Source organism: Musca domestica, unplaced genomic scaffold, assembly GCF_030504385.1.
Source record: "Musca domestica strain aabys unplaced genomic scaffold, Musca_domestica.polishedcontigs.V.1.1 22, whole genome shotgun sequence".
Lineage (NCBI taxonomy): Eukaryota > Metazoa > Arthropoda > Insecta > Diptera > Muscidae > Musca > Musca domestica.
In genome coordinates, this window is record NW_026712262.1 from 4,706,395 (window position 1) to 4,727,683 (window position 21,289).

At 33.9% G+C, this 21,289-nt stretch overlaps 1 protein-coding gene across 4 annotated transcripts in view; it reads right to left on the reverse strand.

Moving 5' to 3' along the window:
• Positions 1 to 21,289, reverse strand: part of LOC131802590 (uncharacterized) — a 79,527-nt gene that overhangs the window by 21,763 nt on the left and 36,475 nt on the right. Inside the window, exons 1-2 of one of the 4 annotated variants that reach the window (XM_059122925.1) lie at positions 6,420 to 6,948; positions 5,798 to 6,081 (exon numbers count right to left, since the gene is read on the reverse strand). The exons of 2 other annotated variants lie outside the window; for them this stretch is intronic. The gene's annotated coding sequence lies outside the window, so the exon portion shown is untranslated. Of the gene's footprint in view, positions 1 to 5,797; positions 6,082 to 6,419; positions 6,949 to 19,152; positions 19,279 to 21,289 lie in introns of those variants that run through there. One more of the 4 variants, XM_059122927.1, reaches the window with a different exon arrangement.

Genomic DNA, 21,289 nt, shown 5'->3' on the forward strand with positions numbered 1-21,289 from the left:
GATATATCGGTCCACTCCTTCTGGTTCCTTCCCCACAAAGGGTCAACATTTTGAATATCCATGATGCTCATACAGCACGAAATTAACATCCGATTCCAATCAGACTTGGTACATCTCAATATTTCTAAAAACACAGGATCTTATATAAAGATGGTCAAGATCGGACCATTCCTTCTGGTAACTTCCCCACAAAGGGTCGAAGTTTTGAATTACCAAAACGATAATAAAATCCAAAATAAGCATTTGGTTCTCTTCAAATTACACGAATCACAATATTTTCATTAGCCCAAGGTTTGGTGTGGAAATGGGATATATCGGTCCGCTCCTTTTGGTACCTCTCCCACAAAGTATCAAAATGTTGAATGTTCATGAAACTCATAAACGCGAAATTAATACCCGATTCCATTCAGACTCGGTATATCTCAACATTTCCGTCAGCACAATATCTGTTTTAAAGATGGTATAAATCGGACCATTCCTTCTGGTACCTTCCACACATAGGGTTCAAGATTTTGAATAACAAAATGCTCAAAGAAAGCAAAATAAGCATCTAAATCTCTTCAAATTTAAGACAAGCAAATAATATTGCTAACACAAGATATGTTGTGAAGGTGACAAATAACTGCGAACCCCTTCTGGTACCTCACTCACAAAGGTTTACAATTTTCCAATACTTATATCTGTCATAGCTTCCGAAACAAGTCAGTGATTTTTTACAAATTGATTTATCTAAATATTTCTCTCAAGTACAAATCTGCTCTCAATATTTAATTTATCGAAATTTATTTCGATATTTATTTTTCACATAAAATTGGATATAAATGTCAAATTTTGCATATACCAATATTTTTATCTGTATTTTCATACTTCATAATGGAATACTTCCGTCCGCTTTGTCTGTTACCCCAAGCATATTTCATATAAAGCATAGGAAGATGTCGATATCCAAATCTGGCATGTTGTAACATTTATATCTGCTTCGGAAGGGTCAACAGTTTGAATAATCATAACTCAAGGTATCGACTGATACTATTTTACTTTAAGAACCAAAATATTAAAATGAATAAATAATTGATTTGGTGCTAATTTTAGAAGATGGGCAATAGACTAGTTTTAAGCTATGGAATTGTTTTAGTATAGTATCTTTCGGACCTGGACATGATACATGTCACACATGTGACAAAATACCTATATTGAATATAATCTTTTTTGGATTATTATTTGTTTACGAAATATTCGTAGAAAGGGACATTGTTTTATATTTTTACACCATTTTTGCAATTGTAAGTTTCCAACACCGGGAAGTAGATTGTTGACAAATACTCGTGTCTGCTACGTTTATTTCCCTCTCTTCCTCTCCCAACTATCTATCTCTCATACATTTTCTGTGGGTACACATAATTTGCAATTTCTCACTGATATTGTTGTTGTTCCTGTTGTTAACAATACAAGTACTTGCATTGTAAATGCATGTTGCACGAGTATGACAAAAGGAAAAAAATAAAAAACAACAACAACAAACATTTTGCATTACATTTTCCAACAATAGAAAGAAAAACTGTAAAGAATAATTTGCAATAATTTAAAAATGGCATAAGAAAATTGCATAAAACAACGAAAGCGAAGAGTAAATGTGAAGCAGGTAAAGTAAGTGAAACTCAGTTTCCATTGTGGAAAGAAGGAGAAAAGAAACGACACAAACAAAAAATTGGGGAAATCCACAAAATCAAGAAGAAAAAAAAAATAAAAACAGTGAATTGTTACACGACATAATGTCATACATTTTAATTGCACTGGTGTGAGGAAGGAGGCTCACGAGAGTAGTGAGAGAGGGAAATGAAGAGACGACGGAAGAGATAAATGCGAGTTTTTCTACGTTTTAGCACACATATGATAAAATGGAATATTCGTGGGACCACAGAGAGTTCTTCAGCTCGAAATCGTTAATCCTAGCTTATGTAAAAATGTAAGCAAGTTATTCCCTTAAAATCGAACTTGATAAATCGAAAATATAAGCTAATTATATGTTTAGATTGGATCTTTTTACCAGATTAACCTCATTTTTGAGGATTTATTTGACGCATGTACAATGGAACTGGCAATTTAAGTCCACTCGGTTTGCTAAATCCAACAAATTGTAGAATGCTATAAGTTTTCATACACCCTATTATTACACTTATATAAAGGTAGGTAGGTACAAACGAAAAATAATCGGCAATTTGTTAAAACAATTTATCTATGCTTTCAAAATTCCACGATAAGATAGACCGCAAACAAATTTTATTCCGCCTAATTGATCCACAGTTGCTTTATTACGCCAATGACCTTGAATTTTTACGCTGAAGTAAAAGTAAACAACTTTTACAATAACGGTGTTTTCAGTTTAGTTTGGCTTTTTTGGGTCAATCATAAAATTGATTGGTGGTATCATAAACCTGATGAGTATCTATCTGTCAGAAAAAATAAAGAAAGAGAACCCATTTTAAACAGCTGTTACTGGGGTGCTAAGCAGCCATTCTTTGTTTTCATTAGTAATAAACAAAATGAATCACAATTATTATTATCAAGTAATACCAATATAAAAAACACCACAAACCTACTAACAATTAACACCAATTCAATAAATCAAAATGATAACGAAGTGACTTTGTTGCAAACGAAGAGAAATTAAAGTATTTTGTGAATTTCAAAGAGAACGAGAGAGGCCGTACCACAAGGCCCAATCATTCTAAGGCAAATTATAAAAAACATTCAACAAGTTTTTAACAAAAAGAACTGAAATTAATAAGGTAAACAAATTAATTGTGTATAACAACAAAGGACAAACACAGTAAACAAAAATATCATAATAACATATTATAAATAATACAGAGAATATATTTGTTGAGAGAAAATATATAAATGAGATCATTATTCTCAAAATGAATTTGTATTGATTTACTAAGGCTTCTTTGTCAAATGGCAATACAAAAGAGTTGCCAAGTTATCATAAAAAATAACATTCTGAAAATATTTAAAAATGTATAATTTCGACAAGGGATGATCCCCAGGCCGCCCACCTGCTTCTATTGGTGGGGTTAAAGCATTAATAGAGATGAACAGGGGGAAAATACTTATTGGGAAAATAGCCGGTAAAACTGAAATCAAGGAAACAGTTAAAAACACCAGTAAAATTATATTAAAGGCCGACACCACTTTGCATATTTAGTAGAGCCTCACATAGCAAATAAGTTTTTATGGGGAATTTGTGAAAATTAAATCATACCAACTATGATTATAGTTATAATTTAATGTCCAAAAGAACTAATATGTGAGAGGAATATCCACCTCTGAATCGATTTCTACCAAATTTGCCGAGGCATTTGTGCCTTTTAAATTCGGACTTGTATTACCCATTTGGTGCACAATTAACTTGAAATCGGATAAAGATATGTATGGGAACTATATCCAAATCTGAACCTAATTATATAAAATTTGGCAAAGGTATTTTTGAGCTGTATTTGATATATTTCCCCGAATGTCGTTGTAACGGAGTGCATATTATGGCTGTGGAGAACATATATAACAAATCGGATGAACATTATATATGGTAGCTATAGCTATATCTGAACCGATTTTCACCAAATTTGAAATACTTGTTTCTAGACTCAACTTGGTCGTAATTGCTAAATTCTATCAATTATATCTATAGTCTATCTCATTTCCTTTTGCCTGTATACAAACAAATGCACAAAGATCTATACCAAAACTTGGATCCATGCAAGCATGATTCCTAAATACTGGAACACATATTCCCAATTTACAGAAAATACGGTTTAACATTCCGACTATAACACTCAAAAAAATTCTACCAAAACTTCCCATTTTCATACCAGAAGATTGGTGCGGTTTATGGCCTGGCCGTATCTGCCAGAGAAAATAGTATGTATTACGAACTCTAAATACCAAATTTGAGATAACTTCATTGAAAATTTAGCTAAAATCATTAAAATGTCGCATATAGGGTAGGGTAGTGTTGTATGGGGGCTTTACGAAGGCGTGGATCTGCATTGGAATATTTTTGTCATAAGAGGTTGTGCCTATTACGAACTCCAAATACCAAATTTGAAACAAATCCGATGAAAAATGTGACACAAATCATAAAAATATCGAATATTTTTCCACAGACTGATATAATAAGAATTTTATGCGGATCAAGAATATATTCTGAGTAGGGTCTAAAATGTATACTTCGTGGTGTTACAAACGGAATGACAAACTTAATATGCCCTCCATATTTTGGTGGATGGTATAAAAAAGTAAATAAAAAAGAAATTAATAAAAATAAAAAATATATAAAAATAAATAAATAAAAAATAAAAATAAATAAATAAAAAATAAAAATAAATAAATAAAAAATAAACATAAATAAATAAAAAATAAAAATAAATAAATAAAAAATAAAAATAAATAAATAAAAAATAGAACAATAGATTTTTTATTGAATTTTTATTATTTTTTTTTTCTTACTAAACATATAACAAGTTATAATTTTGACGTAGCTCTAAATTTTAGAATCTGAACATTTTGAGCTAATTTAAACATCCTGGAAAAATTTTCTCGACAAAGAGGCTGTGATTCGATTTTTAGAATTTTAAACTCTTCAACAAAACTTGCAATGTTGGTTTAGGCTTTAATAACGATGAGGCAGAAATGTTGGTATTTTTTTAGATATTTCAACATATTTTATAGAAACTGTAATCAAGTTTTTTTCCTTCAAACAGCACCTATGTGCGAAAATTGTTTAATTTTTAAAATCTTTATCCCTCAGCCTGAGGTTTTCCAATTGGAAATTATTCTTTCATTCAAATATAAAATTCGTCATTGATTCCTATTCTAGTTGAGCAAAAATGGTAACACTTTGTATATTCCAAATAACCGGTTTATTGGAATGTTTGATGTTTGCAGTGTGAATGAGAATACCAATTGCAAATATTTCTCAGAACTGATTAGTCACTTTGCTAAACAAATCGAAAAGCAATAGCATTGATTTTTTAAATGTTTTTGTCGATTTGTCAATGATAGAGAAACAGTATAATCAATAATGGAATGATATTTTTAAAGCCTATTTTCTTCGAAGAAAATTTTAACTTAATTTTTTAATGGAAAATATTTTAATTGCTAGGAAAAAAGTGAATATTATTGAGGTATTTTCAGGTGAAAAAATAAGAATTAACATTCAAACTGTGATTTGGCAACTCTGTTGTAGCTACCTATTAAAATCAAAGAGAATTCACAAATAAACTAACAGAAGAGAACAAATTGACAAACTGAGTAAAATTGAATTTCGTTCCTAACTGGTTGTCATTTTTTTGCTGTTGTTGTTGCTATTATTCAAAAAACAACAACTATAAAAGAAAATCGGTAGTAGAAATGTAATCGGAATACTCTACTTACTCAATGCACTCTATTATCAGAACAAAAAAAGGAGAAGAGTAACAGTAACAAAAACAACAAGAACAATAAATAAAAACATAATTACATAATGGGGGAAAATTGAATTAGAAACGTAAGAAGACAAAAATAAATAAATGAAAACAAGAAAAAATGAATTGAACATAAAGAAGAGAGAAAGAAAAACACACAATTTTACACAACACATGGAAATTCAATGTGAGGGACGGACGGATGGAGGGACGAGAGGTGAGATGAGGAGAGGAAGAAACACAACATCACACACGTCAATAAATGTTTAAAAATAATTAATATAGAAAAAAAAGAGGAAAAAATAGTAAGAGTAAATAGTGTGATAACATACATTTCATGTTCAGGAAAAACAACAACAATAGAAATCTCTGTCGATTTTGTTGTGGTTAATAACAATTTAAATTTTTTTAATTTGTTGGTTAGTTTTCGTCGTTTGAATTTGTTTCGTCGTTTAAATTCTGTTTCGTTTTATTTTCATTTCTTTCATTCTTTTCGTTGAAAGTCGTTAAAGAAAAGTAAAATTTCCTTTTAATATCTTTTCTTTTTTTCTTAAAATTGGCACTTTTCTTTGCTTACATCAAATTGAAATGATTTAAATATTTTATGTGATGAGCTCTAGGAAAGAAGAGAGAAAGAGAAAAAAGAACGGCAAGATAAATAAAAAATTAAATCACTTCACAAAACAAAAACACACAATTTGGGCTGAAAAGTGCAAGCCCTAATATGCAGTTTTCCAAAAAACAACCCCTCAAAACTGCAATCAATTCAATTAAGACTGGGACTTTTCAACCAAAATAATTTAATTTTTTTTGGCAATTTTTAAAAATTTCCTAAAGATTTTTTCGATTCACTTGTTTGTTTGATTTGTTAATCAATCCCATTTTTTTTATCTTTTTTCCGACGTTTTCTATTTTTATTACTAATTCAAAAAATAAACACTATTTTTCTCAAACCTCGTTCAATTTGTTTAGATTCGTCGTGGTCGTTCAATTTGTTTAAATATTTGATATTTATTTATTTTTTTTTTGGTGTGTGTTTTGTTTTTTCTAAAACAATAGAGCCGAGCAACAGAAAAAATCAAAATCATTTATTTGTTGTATTAAATATCTTTAATTTTTGGTTGTGTGTGAGAGTGTGTTGTTGCTGTTGTTGTTTCTTTTTTTCACTCTATCAAAAAAGCTCCGCGTGCATGTTTTTTTTCTTCGTTACATTTTCTTTTAACAATTTTCGCGTTTTTTTTTTAGTTGTTAAAAAAATCTTTTTTTTCAAAAAATATTTAGACTAGTGAGCACACAATTAATAGTAGAGCAATAATAATAGTTAAGTGAGTGAGCGAGCAGCGGGCGGGCGGGCGAACAAACGGAGCGAGCGCAGTGTGAGTGCATGCACCACAGCACAACTGAATTGAAATTGATTTTCAAAAACAGAACGCAACTACTCTACACGACTCGAACACGAGACTGAGACTATCCCTATCGCGATGGCAATGGTTGTCGTTGGTGTTGTCTTCGTTGGCGACTACATAATACGCGCGCACATGCACACACACAGTCATACACATTGTCAGATATTTTCATTTTCTCTTCAATTGACATACACACAGATACTCGACACTGAGTTTCAGATACGCGTTTTCATTGTTGGTATTGGTGTTGTGAGATTTCAGTTTTATATTGGTGTAAGTGCATTGTTTTTTATTTGTTTTTCTTTTTGGATCAATTTCAATTTGCTTTCCCCTACTCATTCTTCTTGTTCAGCTGTGTTTCGTAATTTATACGAGAAGACATAGGCCGATGGCCACACCACATTGTAGAAGTCATGTTCGCCTCCTCTCTTTGGCCAATTGGTTGTATTACTTTTACTCTCTTCTAAGTTTTTATTTATCAAAACAATGGTTATAGGGTTGCCAAGCGGCGTACAAAATGTGTGATTTTTTTGGGAAATCATTTCGTGATGGGGAAATCATCATTTGAGAGACTAGAAAAGCTCCTCTGAGGAATAATGGAACTTAAATGAAATAAATTGACACCTTTAAATGGGCGAAATATTTATTTAGACATTTAATTTGTCTGCGTTATATGGATTATTGAATTAAAAAAATAACTATATATTACGCTTTCTTACAAAAAGTTGGTATGCCGACTATAGGAACATATCAATGCCGATAATTGGAAATTAGTGCCAAAAACCACTATTTTATTTAATTTAAACAAGTAAAATAGTATCAGTTGGTTTTGCCGACAGATCTGTACCCCAAAGCCTTGAGTTATGATTATTCAAACTGTTAAACCTTAATGGAGGAGGTTCCGAAAAATATTTTGTCCAATTCGTATCTGACCTAAGACTGATATAAATATTACAACGTGCCAGATTTTGACTATATCGAATACTTCCTATACTTAATATGAGATTTGTGCAACTATTTGCAAACTGTGGAAATATGTGTGAGGTAACATACAGGGTGAAATGACTGCAACCAACTTCAGACTGCTGTCATTTCTAAGCCACTCGTCCGACAGCTATTAAAATTATTCCAATGACAGCTCATTATATTGTTTACAAGCGTGCAAAAGCATTTTGGTGAAAATTCTCCAGAAAAAAAGTTATTCGTGATGGAATTCAAGCGCGATAGTGTGACTTCTTTATATTTGGCTGGAAAACCACAAGTGGCTATCGTTTGAGCACTACAGCATTTGAATGTGAATAAATCGTTTCTGTCTCGTACCATCGCTCGTTGCCGTGATAATGGTAACGTAGTCCGACGTCAAGGAAGTGGACGGAAGAAAACACAGCAACATCAGCAGAATTGGTTCGAAAAGTAAAGAAGCGCTTTGGTCGAAACCCACGTCGCAGTGGCCAAAAAATGGCTCGTGAGCTGAACATATCGCAATATTCCATTCGGTAAATATTGAAAAAATATACAAATATTGAATGGTAAAGCCATTGAAATTCCAAAAAGTGCAAGAACTTACACCGCAACAGAGAGAAAATAGTCTCAAAAGAGATAAAGAGTTGCTTCACTTGGCCGAAAGTGGTGAACTGCCGAATTTGGTTTTTCCAATGAGAAGACATTCGCTGCCCAGCAGTTTGTAAACAAACAAAATGATCGTGTTTACTTGCCAAAGAGGTCAGCTGAAAATGTGCACCTTCAGTTGGCCACCAGAACTCAAGCGCCGGCCATGGTGATGGTGTGGGCCGCCATAACAGCCGATGGTCGCTCTCCGGTCGTATTAATCGACCGTGGCATCAGAACAAAGTAGACTTTCAGTCTACTTGTAAGGCAACAGGTAGTTTGTTTGCATTACCTTGTAATAAGTTATTCGATTTATATGACCTCCACATATTATTGGCAATAATCCTAAACCCATTGTAATATAAAAATATTATCCTACTTCACAACTTCCACACATGGCAACACTGTATTTTCTACTCTCCGAATGCTCTCAATAACGTGGTACACAGCAACAATCATAGAGTCGGGTGGCAAGAAACTTTTTTGGCATAAACGGAAGAAAACACCAATAAATTGCATTTGAAAAACATTAGTTTGTTTTTGAAATTACTAAAAATTCAGCTGCTCTTCTCCCTCCTCTAACTTCCAACACTTCCTCGCTAACCAAATATCATAAACCCCTCAAAATAGTGAGCAATAAAAATTGAATATGACAACAATAGAACAGATTCGAATGTAAAAATTGACTACCACCAAAAAGGTAGGTAATCGAAAATAAAATTATAGCAAAAACAACAACAACTTGTCCAAAAATAGCAAAAACAACAATGACACGAGGAGCAGCAGCAGCTACACACACCAACAACAACAACACCACCATAATATATCTCAAGGACGTTTCTACTACACCAGAGTAAGGTGAGCTAAGCCGTTCGTACTAGTCGTAACCATCGTAAACATACTATCTATCGTCATAGTTGTTGGTGTTGTTGCTGTTTGCTGGTTATGATGTTGTTGTTGCTGTGGTGTCGTCGTCGTCATCATCATCGACTTTGGTTATTATGAATAACATAATAATGTTCATCTGTTGTTGCTATCATCGTTGTTACTATGTTTTCCATCATGTGCATATTAGAATAATTACAATACAAGTAAAGAGAGGAGGAGAGAGAGAGAGAGCTATAGTGTGAGTATTTCTCTTTTATTAATTTAAAATTAAAGAGCAAAACAAGAGTTTTATTATGAATCAGGGGTGCTCAAGAAGAAATATCTGTTTTCAGTCAAATTTCTCTTTGCTTATTTAAATCAAGAACAAAACAGTGTTAAGTCATTATTTATACAAATATTTTTTATCCATTTGCTTTATAAACTATTTTGGCAAACATTCGCGTTTAAAAACAATTAAATAGAACAGTAAAATATAAAGAAAAACAGAATTTTAATTTTCTCTTAAATTATCTCTTTTTTCTCTTCATGTTCTAGAACACGGGTTTGAGCACCCCTGTTATGAATGCATGCATGAAACGACGAAAGAAACATTGCATTATTATTTTTTATTGGATATTCTTCCTTGGTGCTTGTGCTTATGTCTGTCTGTCTGTCCGTCTGGTGTGTGTGGTGGTTGACGTTTAAATCACCTCCTGGTCTGTCAAATTGTTGTTGTTGTTGTTTAGGTTGGTAATGGGATGCGATGGGATAATAAACAGGATTTGTGGAAACACGTGGTTGTCAATGGTAACAACAGCAACAAAAACAACAACAACTAAGTATGCGTCGTTCTTATCACATATTATGACTGCCACGGAACGAAGAGAATGAGAGATACTAAATTTACTCTTAAGGAAATTGAATTTGTGTGTGATAAAAATCCACAAAAAGGTTAAATATTTCAAAGATAACAATTAAAATGTCCACAAGTGTTGAGGCGATTTTCTAATGGCTAGAAGTCAGAAGGAAGGATGTCCCATTATTTATTATTTTAAATAAACAAATCAATAGATACGCTTCTACCTCTATCATCAATATTTTGGTTTTACTAATGTCAAAAGGAAAGGAAGGAAGGAAAGGAAGGAAGAATTGAAATTTTAGTTAATAAGAAACTGGACTCTATCAGCCGAGTAATGGAGACCTCATTACCTATGATAAAATCGTATCTACCCAAAAAAAAATGGGTAGTCCCATGTGACACTTTTCTCATTTGTTTTCGTTTTTTGTTTCACTGCCAAACATCTTCATTTTGTTCTATAATTTAACTTGCAAACTCTTGCAAATAATTTAATTTTATTGTCAAATAATTTATGAACTTTAAATTATGTTTTTTTAACATTAGCTCTTAAAAAATCATCCTTTACTTACATAGACTTATAAATAGCTTACCTGAAAAGAGAGAGAGAGAGAGAGAGAGAGAGAGAGAGAAATGATTGATTAAAAATCGATGTAAATATTTCTTTGATTTATAATGGAATCAGATATTCCTTTTCTTAAGTAACTTATCGTGAAATTTGATGAAGAATATTTTCTTCTTTGACATCATCTTTCTAAGATGAGCTTCCTTGGAGAATTTTATGAAACATAATTTTATAGAATATTGTGACTACGATCACACTTAGAGGAAGTCCTAACCATATTTTTAAAAAGGACTTAAAAGACCCCTTTTCTCACTCGCTTGAGGCTTAACATTTTCTCCCCGAAAAATTCCTCGTATTTTTATCTGTAATATTACCAAAGACATTATATACCTAAAATGTAAATATTCTAAGGAATCATAATCCGCAAATATCAAAAAGTTTGCGATGTAAACATCGATACACACGTCTTCTTTTTATACCTTCAGCCATATGGCTAGAGAGGCTATACAGGGTGAGATGAAAAACTGCAAACAACTTAAGACTGCTGTAATTTCTAAGCCACTCATTTGATAGCTTTAAATTATTCCAGTGACAACTCATTATATTGTTTACAAGCGTAAAAAAGCATGTTGGCGTAGCCCGACGTCAAGAAAGTGGAGGAAGAAAACAGCAACATCAGTTGAAATTATCCGAAAAGTAAAGAAGAGACTTGTACGACACCCGCATCGCAGTGGCCGAAAAATGACTCGTGAGCTGAATATATCGCAGTATTCCATCCGGCAAATATTGAAAAATGAGCTCGGGGTGCCATTGAAGCCATTAAAATTCCAAAAAGTGTAAGAGCTTACACCGCAACAAAAAGAAAATGGACTCAAAAGAGCTAAAGAGTTGCTTCGCTTGGCCGAAAGTGGCGAACTGCCGAATTTGGTTTTCTCTAATGAATTTGGTTTTCTCCAGCAGTTTGTAAACAAAAAAAAGGATCGTGTTTACTAGCCAAAGAGGTCAGTTGAAAATGTGCACCTTCGGTTGAACACCAAAACTCAAGCGCCGGCCATGGTGACTTTGTGAACCGCCATAACAGCCGATGGTAGCTATCCGCTCATATTAATCGACCGTGGGATCAGAATAAACGCCGAATATTATGGCGAAAATATTCTCGAGAGTGTATTGCAGCCTTGGGCACGCCAATATTTTGGCCGTAGACCTTGGACATTCCAACAGGACTCTATCCAGCACCATCGCACTCAGCAAGCGCCACCCAAGAATGGTTACAAAATGAGGTTCCTCGCTTCATTTCTAGCGCACAATGGCCACCAAAAGCTCCGGATACCAATCCGTTGGACTATTGTGTCTGGAGTATTTTTGAAAGCAAGGTTGGCAATAAAAAAATACCAAAGTGTCGATCACCTAAAGCAAGCGCTTCGCCGGGAATGTGCCAAAATACCGCAGAGCAACATCCGGGCAGCGTGTAACGGTTTCATTGGCCGTTTGAAGGCCATAATTCGTGTCAAAGGTGACCAATTCGAACAAATCTAAACTTAGTCTAAAATTTGATGCTATTTCCGGCATTTTTTGCTTTCATTCTATAAAATTTAAAAAAAGAAAGTAAAAATTATGGCGTTTGACTTTGTTGCAGTTTTTTATCTCACCCTGTATGCATTCAAGACTAAAAGTAAGGGCCGGCAACGAGGAGTTGGATATAAATTTTCGATTTCTTTCAAATTTTGCACATACCAATATTTTTATCTGTATTAGATAGATGAAGTATTAAAATGGAAGTGGGCCGAAGGTCCGCTATATTGCTACCTCACACATATATTCACATTTTCCAAAAATTTGCACATATCTATATCCCATATAAAGTATAGGAAGTAGTCGATCTAGTCCAAATCTGACACGTTATAAGATTTATATCAGTCTTAGGTCAGATACGAATTGGCCAATATTAGCCAACTTCGGAACCTCCCCTTTAAAGGCTTAACAGTTTGAATAATCATAGCTCAAGGCTTGGGGTATACATCTGTCGGCAAAACCGACTGATACTTAAATAAAATAATCATTTTTATCAATACATTACCACACCACGACCAAACCTACAAATACTTTGATCCAATTTTGAAAGATATTTTTTATGAGATCATTGATGACAAAATTTTTTTTCTCAATTTCATGTTAAATATCTCAAATATATGTCATTATTTATTTTCAAAACTAGTGTTTTTCCTCTGTGAAAACTTCTAATCGCATGTCTTGAAAAGCAAACGATTAATTTTCTTTAAAACAGCTGCCATCTGAAAACAAAACAAAAAATCGGGAAATTTCACAAAGCCATGATGAAAGCATACGGCAGCAAGCAACATATGAAAAATCATATGACTTTGTTAATTACACCTCTCTTCTGCAACCCCTACCCCCACCCACCCACTCGATGCACTGATTATTACTCATACAAAATCTATATTTCGCATCCTCTTATTTGAAATCACACCAATCGTAATGAATATTTCAAGGTTCTGTTCTGTGCTTGGGGCTTGTGTACGCGGTGATGGCGTTGGCGACGACTACAAAAACAATGAGCGTAACAACAACAACAAAACCAGCAATGATTTTGATGATGTAGCGATGACGGTTGCAAAAAAAATCTACAAAAAAACCATAACCACAATTAAGTTATGGTAGTCATAGTTTATCATCAGAAAGTTTTTTTGTAGATTGCATCCTCCCGAAGTTCTGATGGGGATTTTATGACCACAATTTTGTTGTTGAGTTTTAACAATTGCAAATAAATATAATTTGCACTTCCTTTCCTAAACCGCAACATGTCACACGCAAGCAAATTCACAGCGACTCAATGACTCTCCCGCTTTTCAATCCCAAACCGCAGATGTCCAAATAAAAAAAAAAATATTTATTCTATTTTTTGAGTGACCGCGCCAACGCCTTCGCATAGTTAAGATAATTCTCTGTGCCAACAGCTAATGAAATGAAAAACAACAAGAAATCACAAGTTGTAGTGAAACATTAGAGACATGCATGCAATTTGGATTTTTTATGACATTGGCAATGAAGCATTAAATACTTAAAAGGGGTGGATCGGTAGAGGAAATTAAAATGGTTGGAAATGATTCTAAGAACGTGGAATCAATAGAAAATATAAAAATATTTTAGAAATGTGACATTTTTTACGAAATCGTAAAATCGTGTTTTTGTTCAATTCCTAATTTCTCAGAAACTACTTAGGTTTCGCACTCACATCAGGTAAAGTCATTATTAAACGACGAATTCAGGCAAATCCAGAATTTTTCATTTAAATATAATACGACTGAATAGGTGGTAATTGATTGAAGATCTCAAATTGGCATTTTAACTCAGGGCACAGGTTTGCTCGTTTTAACTCGGGAGTGAAACTTGCTCGCGAGCGGAATTGCTCGAAGAGTGAGAGTTTCAAATGGAGTTTGCTCTACACTCTAATTGTTTTGTGTGAGAGCGCTCCCGCTCCTGTTTCAAAAATTAGAGTGGTAGCCGAATCGCTCGAAATAAAGTGAGAGTTTACTCTAAGAGTAAAATCGAGTGGGAAAAAATATTTTGTTTGGTGATTTGCATCAGCAAACTGCCTTTTATGTTGCTGTGAACTAAGAGAGATGGGGAGGGAATGGAAGAAAAACAGTAAAAACAAGAAGCCGGTGGATTTTGGGTACAAAAGCAGTGGTTTGAGAACATCGATATACACCAACAGTATGAAAACAAACAAGAAAAAAAGGAGCTAAGTTAAGGGCCGAATTTCTTATGCCCTCCACCATTTGGAAGGAATTTGAAAATTTTCAAAAAAAAATCCGTCGAAATTACCGCTCAAATGAAAACCTTTATATGGAGGCTATACAAAGACGTGGTGCTAGATAAGTAGTTTCTTGTCATAGGCAGTTGCAACGATTCCGAACTTCAATTACAAAATTTCATGCAATTCCGGTGAATAATGTCCCTAATATCATCAAAATTCCGAATAAAGAGCAAGACGGGCTATACTATACTAAGGACCTGTATAGACAGATTTCTGTCATAGATTGTAGTAACCATTACGAACCTCAAATATGAAATTTGACGCAATTCCGTTAAATAATATTTTGGAAATACCGAATATCTCGGGTTAGCGTTATATTGGTGCTATACTAAAACGTAGACCTATATAGACATTTCTCCTTCAGGTGGTTAAACACTCAGAAGGAACTCCTTGTGTGGATTTTAAGCCAATTCCATTGAAAAATGTGGCTAAAATTATCAAAATACCGAATATCGGGATGTATAGTTATATGGGGGATATACGATATCATGGACCTATACAGACAATTCTTTCTCAAGGGAAAATGTACTCGCAAAGAACTCCTTGTGTAGAATTTCAGAAATTTCCATCGAAAAATCTGGTTAAAATCATCAAAATATCGGAGATAGCGTTATATGTAGGCTATACGATATCGAGGACCGATATAGCCCATCTTCGAGGTACCACAAACAGTGGATCGATATCATTCACTTTCGCCCCTGATCAAAGTCTGAGACAGATCTGACGGTATACGAAGTTTCAATCAAAGGGGATACTCATGGTGCGATAAGGTTCCGATTGGCTGGAATATTGATTTTGAAGGTTTTCCATTTAATTTTTTTTATCATAACCTATTTATATTGATCAAATATTGATCTCAAACCAACCAAGGACAGTACATGCCCAGAAATATGAGGAGCTGTTTAGAACTTAATTTATAACTCCAAGTAATCAAACTTTGCTTCAATGTCAACTGGAGATATTTATTATTTTTATATTCTGTCTACCAACCACCCAACCACTCACAACATTTCTCTCTGTGTACTTGTTGTATCACACTCGAAAATCTCTTCCTGATTTTTCATTTGTATGTTTGCCATTCGACAAAAAAAAAACATTCTAAATGGCATAATTAAAACTGGACCGGACGGACTACATTCGTTGACATTCAGCTGCAGGTGGTTCGGTCAGTGGAGCCCCCCCAAATACTGATATAGTTCTCAATTTTTCCATTTGTCTCTCACACAGTGGCTGCTCTTCCACCCAATACATGGTTGATTTAGCTGCTGCTCTACTTGTGTTTGATGTTGAGACGATATGTTTGCGGAAAAAATAGAAAACACAACAAATAGAATGCAGAAAGAGAGTTTGGAGAGAGAGAGAGAGGGTATGGAAACAATAATAAATAAAACAAACACAAAATATAGGTACGTACCCATATGACAAATACAAAAATGTTTGCTGCAACAACAAATGAATGATATCTAAAAATAAAGAATTTCGTATCGACTGAAATGTTTTTAATAGCCACAACCAACCAATGAAGTGTCAACAACAGTCGAGTGTGCTGATGACAAGACGTTGGCGGTGTTGGCGGGGTATGTTTTGCGAGAGAGGTACGTGATCTCACATCGCCAGCGTTTGGTTGGTTGCTTGGTTAACAAGCTAAAACAACAGAAAATGAAAACACCGCGCCAAATCGAGAACAAGAAAAATGATTAATTTGATGAACACTACTGTCGTTGTTGTCTCGTTAATGGTTCGTTTGTTCGTTGGTTGTTCGGTCGTTTTTATTGTTTCTATTATTATATTTATTATTGTTTATTTTTATATAGCTGCTGATGTTATTTTAATTTTCTATTTATTGTTACAGTATCGAACAAAACAAAATAATAACAGATTATGGGTTAGCGCTACCCTCATTATTGGAGAATTTCCATTAGTAAGAGAGAAATACAATGAAAAACGATTTGGGATTGAGTTAAAACTAGATTCCATTGTGGTCGTCTGCAAGGGCAATATGGAGAATATATGGGCATTTTTTATATCACCCATAATGATGGTTTATTTTCCATAAAAATGTTCTCACATTTGCTCAACACTTTAATACTAGGTTTGTCTGCTTACTTATCTTGACAAAAAATATTCAACAATTTTTTTCTCAGAGAGTATGATAGTTGAAATCTCTTTTGTATGAAAACTGTAAAAACGGAGAGAGCATACATTTGAAAAACTGGAAGCAATCAGCTGATAGAAAGAAACAAAGCCCACACGAATTTTATATTAATGTAAAAATAAGCCAAAAATAAGAACTCCCCATTTTGCAAACTTTTTCTTCAAAAAAAAAAATAATAATAATAAAAAGGCATATGCCAATTTTTGATTGTTGGAAAGGCCAAGTTTTTAGTTAAAGTCAAAAGTCCCTAATCAACCCAATCGAAAATATAGAGTTAAATCTCAGCCCATAGAAAAAAAACAGTGGATGTAAAAAAGTTCATTTTCGTGATACCATAAGAAAACTTCAGAGTAGGGATATATGGCTCAATTTCCGATCAATGGAATTTTGGCTTTGTAACCCGGAAAAAAATTGGTAGTCATATGTTACAATTTTTGTGGATAAACAGACAGACCCATTGCATTGGGTGCATATGTCACTAGGGATATACAAAGACCTAAAATGGTAAAGACTAGACAAAATGCATTTTGAGCAAATGGTTTGTGTCTACAATATATAGAGTAACAGCTCATGGCAAAGACATGTTAATATAAAAACCACTATTGCATAAACGGATAACAAATAAAAATTTGAAAAATCCAAAATTTTGGATTCAAAATTCTATTCCATGGGTCTTTCCGCAAATTTGTTTTTTGTAACAACAGAGGTATTTTCTCAGGGTTACCATATTTTAACTCTGTCTTGTCCTATCTTTACACTTCTATGTCTTTGGGATATATAGGTCTAGGGATATATATGCTCGACTGAAACGAATTCTTGTAATCCATTTTTCGATGAGAATTTTTCATACCACCGATTTGTTGAAATAACTACAGGTCAAAATCTAAAATAAGAATCTATTTTATTCGACTTTGGGTCGTTTTTACTGTTAAAGTCAAAAGTCGACTTTTACTCTCGATTTTCTATCCTACTCAACACAATCGAATATAAAGAGTTGAATTCTAGTCCATTTAAACCAGAGATAAAATCAGTGGATGTGAAAAAGGTGTATTTCTGTGTTATCTTAAGAACACTTCAGAGTAGGGATACATAGCTCGACTTTCGATCAATCGAATTTTGACATTGTAACACAGCGTTGCTATTATAGACTACTGCAAACCTTCTGTATTGTTAAAAATAATGACTATTGCATATCCTTTGCATAGTTATTCCAAAAACTATTTACAAAACAAGATAACTTTTTTTACCATACCGAGTAATTAGTAACGGCGGCACATGTTAAAATAAGGGGTAAGGATTATGTTTTGTTAGTAGTTACCAGTCCTAAAATGGACTGCACTAAAATATATGTAATGTATAACCTGGCAACCTCGCTGACTTCCTCAACCAGCATTTGATTGTTTCAATATTTATTTTCAAATTGTATTTTTATAGAATTGTTTATTTATTGGAATTTAATGCAATACAAATTATTCTTCTCGCTCTGTGTGTTTATATTTTATCATCTTTACCCATACATACACCCAAGCACCTACAAATGTGAACCTAAAAGTCGTCAAAACTCATCAAATTTCATTCATTATTCATTCGTTTGAGTAGTAGGCATCACTCATACGCACAGAGAACACAACACGCACAAACATATACTCTTCTCTCACTAACTCATTCGCTCTCACATACAATAATATTGTACACAAGAGTTTACAATAAAAGAAAGGTCCTTGACTTTTGTTAAACAAATAAAATAATAATTCAATTCAACTGCCACACCAACAACAACAACGACAGCACAGCACATATGAATGTTCTTGTGAATCACTGATTTACATTTACACAGACAGCCGAGCAACAACAAGAATGTAAATTTATTATTCACGATAAATTCACAATTGAATGCTACATAGGTTTCAACAGGCGACCGTACCGGACCGGCCCGAAAACACAAACAACCAGCAGCATTGCATATATCAGCAGCTCCCACTTACTTCCTCCATTCTCTCTTTGTCTGCCGACTGCCCGCCCAACCGCTAGTGTTATTTCATTGACAGGACCTCTTTTGTTGGTTATCTTCATCAATACTTATCAGCATCACAAAGTTTTATCACACATTTCTTCTTCTTCTTTCATTGTTCGACAAAATGAATGACGACATTGGTTGGCATTCACTACGAGATGCTTCACATACACAATGCATACATTAATGTGCACATACATATATGTATAAATTTGTGTTAGTGTGTTTTTAATCGTATTTTAATGTTGATACCAAATAGATTGTGGTTTAGTTTATCAAACAAACAATTTAAATTTGTAATATATGAAGAGAGAGAGAGAGAGAGAGAGAAGCCACAGAGAAAAAGAGAGAGTGAGAAATTCATTTTTGTTACATTACCATTATTATGGAAATATTTGTTGTTGTTGTTGTTACTTTTTGTTATTTATGGAAAAATAACATATAGCAAAACAAATAAAAAACACGGCAACAAGTTTATCTGCGGAAACATCCGTCGAATGGTTAGTTAACAGCCACAGAGAGTAAGCGATACTGAGCCAGTCAGCCATATAGAAAACACCAACAAAGCACACAAAAGCAAAAGCACCAACGATGCTGCCGTGGAGGAGAGCGCCTGTGTGTGTGTTTCCGAGTTCCAAGTCTAACAAAAGAAATTAGTAATAATTCGTATTCGAGAGGAAAAAAAGTAATAATAACAATAATAATCTCCCATGAATGAATGAAAAATATTATTGAATTCTATAGAGAGGCAGAAGAGAATAGACATATGAGAGTGTGTCATCAGGGTTGGGAGGTGAGAATAGAATGATTTTTACTTGGCAAAAATAATTGATTTACACATTACTGATGTAATATACCCAAGCAAAATCTCGGGAGCTGTATGAGCCGAATAATCCATTAAAAATTAAAGTAAATAAACTACCTTCTGCATTACCAATAGTTTCAAAACAAGTAAAATAGTATCAGTCGGTTTTGCCTACAGATTTATACCCCCAGCTTTGAGTTATGATTATTGAAACTGTTGACCCTTTATGGGGGAGGTTCCGAAGCAGTTGGCCAATATTGACCACTACGTATCCGACCTAAGACTGATATAAATATTACTATACGGACTACTCCACATACTTTCTCGACTACTTCCCATACTTTATAAGAGATATGTGGAATTTTTTGGAAAATGTGGGAATATGCGTGAGTTACCAAATATAGGGGACAGAAGCAATCGATTTTCATACTTCATCTAATACAGATAAAGATATTGGTATGTGCAAAATTTGAAGGAAATAAAACATTTATATCCAATTTTATGCGAAATCATAAATTCCGATAAATTACATATTCATATCAGATTTCTGGTTAAGAGAAATAGATATAACAAGTTGTAAAGTATCGCCGACTTGTTTCGCAAATTGTGCGTGAGGTACCAGAAGGGGTCGCGGAAATATATGATCTTCAGAACAGACCTTACGTTAGCAAAAATATTTGGAAGTGTGAAATTTGAAGAGAATTAGATGCTTATTTCACTTTCTTTAAGCGTTTTATTTTTCAAAATCTTGAACCCTATGTGGGGGAGGTACCAAAAGAAATCGTCCGATCTTTACCATCTTAATAACAGATCTTCCGTTGGTAGAAATATTGAGATGTACCAAATGAAATCGCACGTTAATTTCGCGTTTTATGAGCTTCATGCATATTCAAAATGTTGACCCTCTGTGGGGGAGATACCGATATATGCCATCTTCACACCAGACCTTGAGTTAATAGAAATAATGGGACGTGTGTAATATGAAGAGAACCGGATTATTATTTCGGACTTCGTGATCGTTTTGGTTATTCAAAACTTTGACCCGTTGTGGAGGAAGTACCAGAAAGAATGGTCCGATCTCTACCATGTTTATAACACATCTTGTGCTGATGGAAGCATTGAGATGTGCCAAATCTGAACTCAATCGGATGTTAATTTCGTGTTTAATGAGCTTTATGAATATTCAAAATTTTAACCCTTTGTGGGGGAGGTACCAGAAAGAGTGGATATGTTCCTTCTTCACAGCAGACCTCGGGTTAATAAAAATATTGCGATGTGTGTACTTTGAAGACACTCGGACACTAACTCACATTTTATAAGAGTTATAATTATCCAAAATTTTGACCCTTTCTTGGGGAAGTACTGGATGGAGTGAACCGATATTGTCCATTTTCGCATCTAATGGAAATACTGGGGTTTGCAAAGTTGGAGCAAAGTCGGATCATCCTTTCTCTTTCTGTGCAGTAAAATATATCTTTTTTTTTTTTTTTTTTTGAAAATTTCGAACTTTTTTGTGAGAGGTACCAGAAGGGGTGTAACGATATTGCCCATCTCCGAACTCGAATTAAGTTTGACCATAATATTACGATGTTCCAAGTTTGGAACTCTTTGAGGATTATCGTTCACACCAGCCAGACAGACGGACTGACTAAGTCCAAAGAGACCTAGGGTCTAATACCGTTGTTACGAAGAGGCACGTTTTGGCCGTCT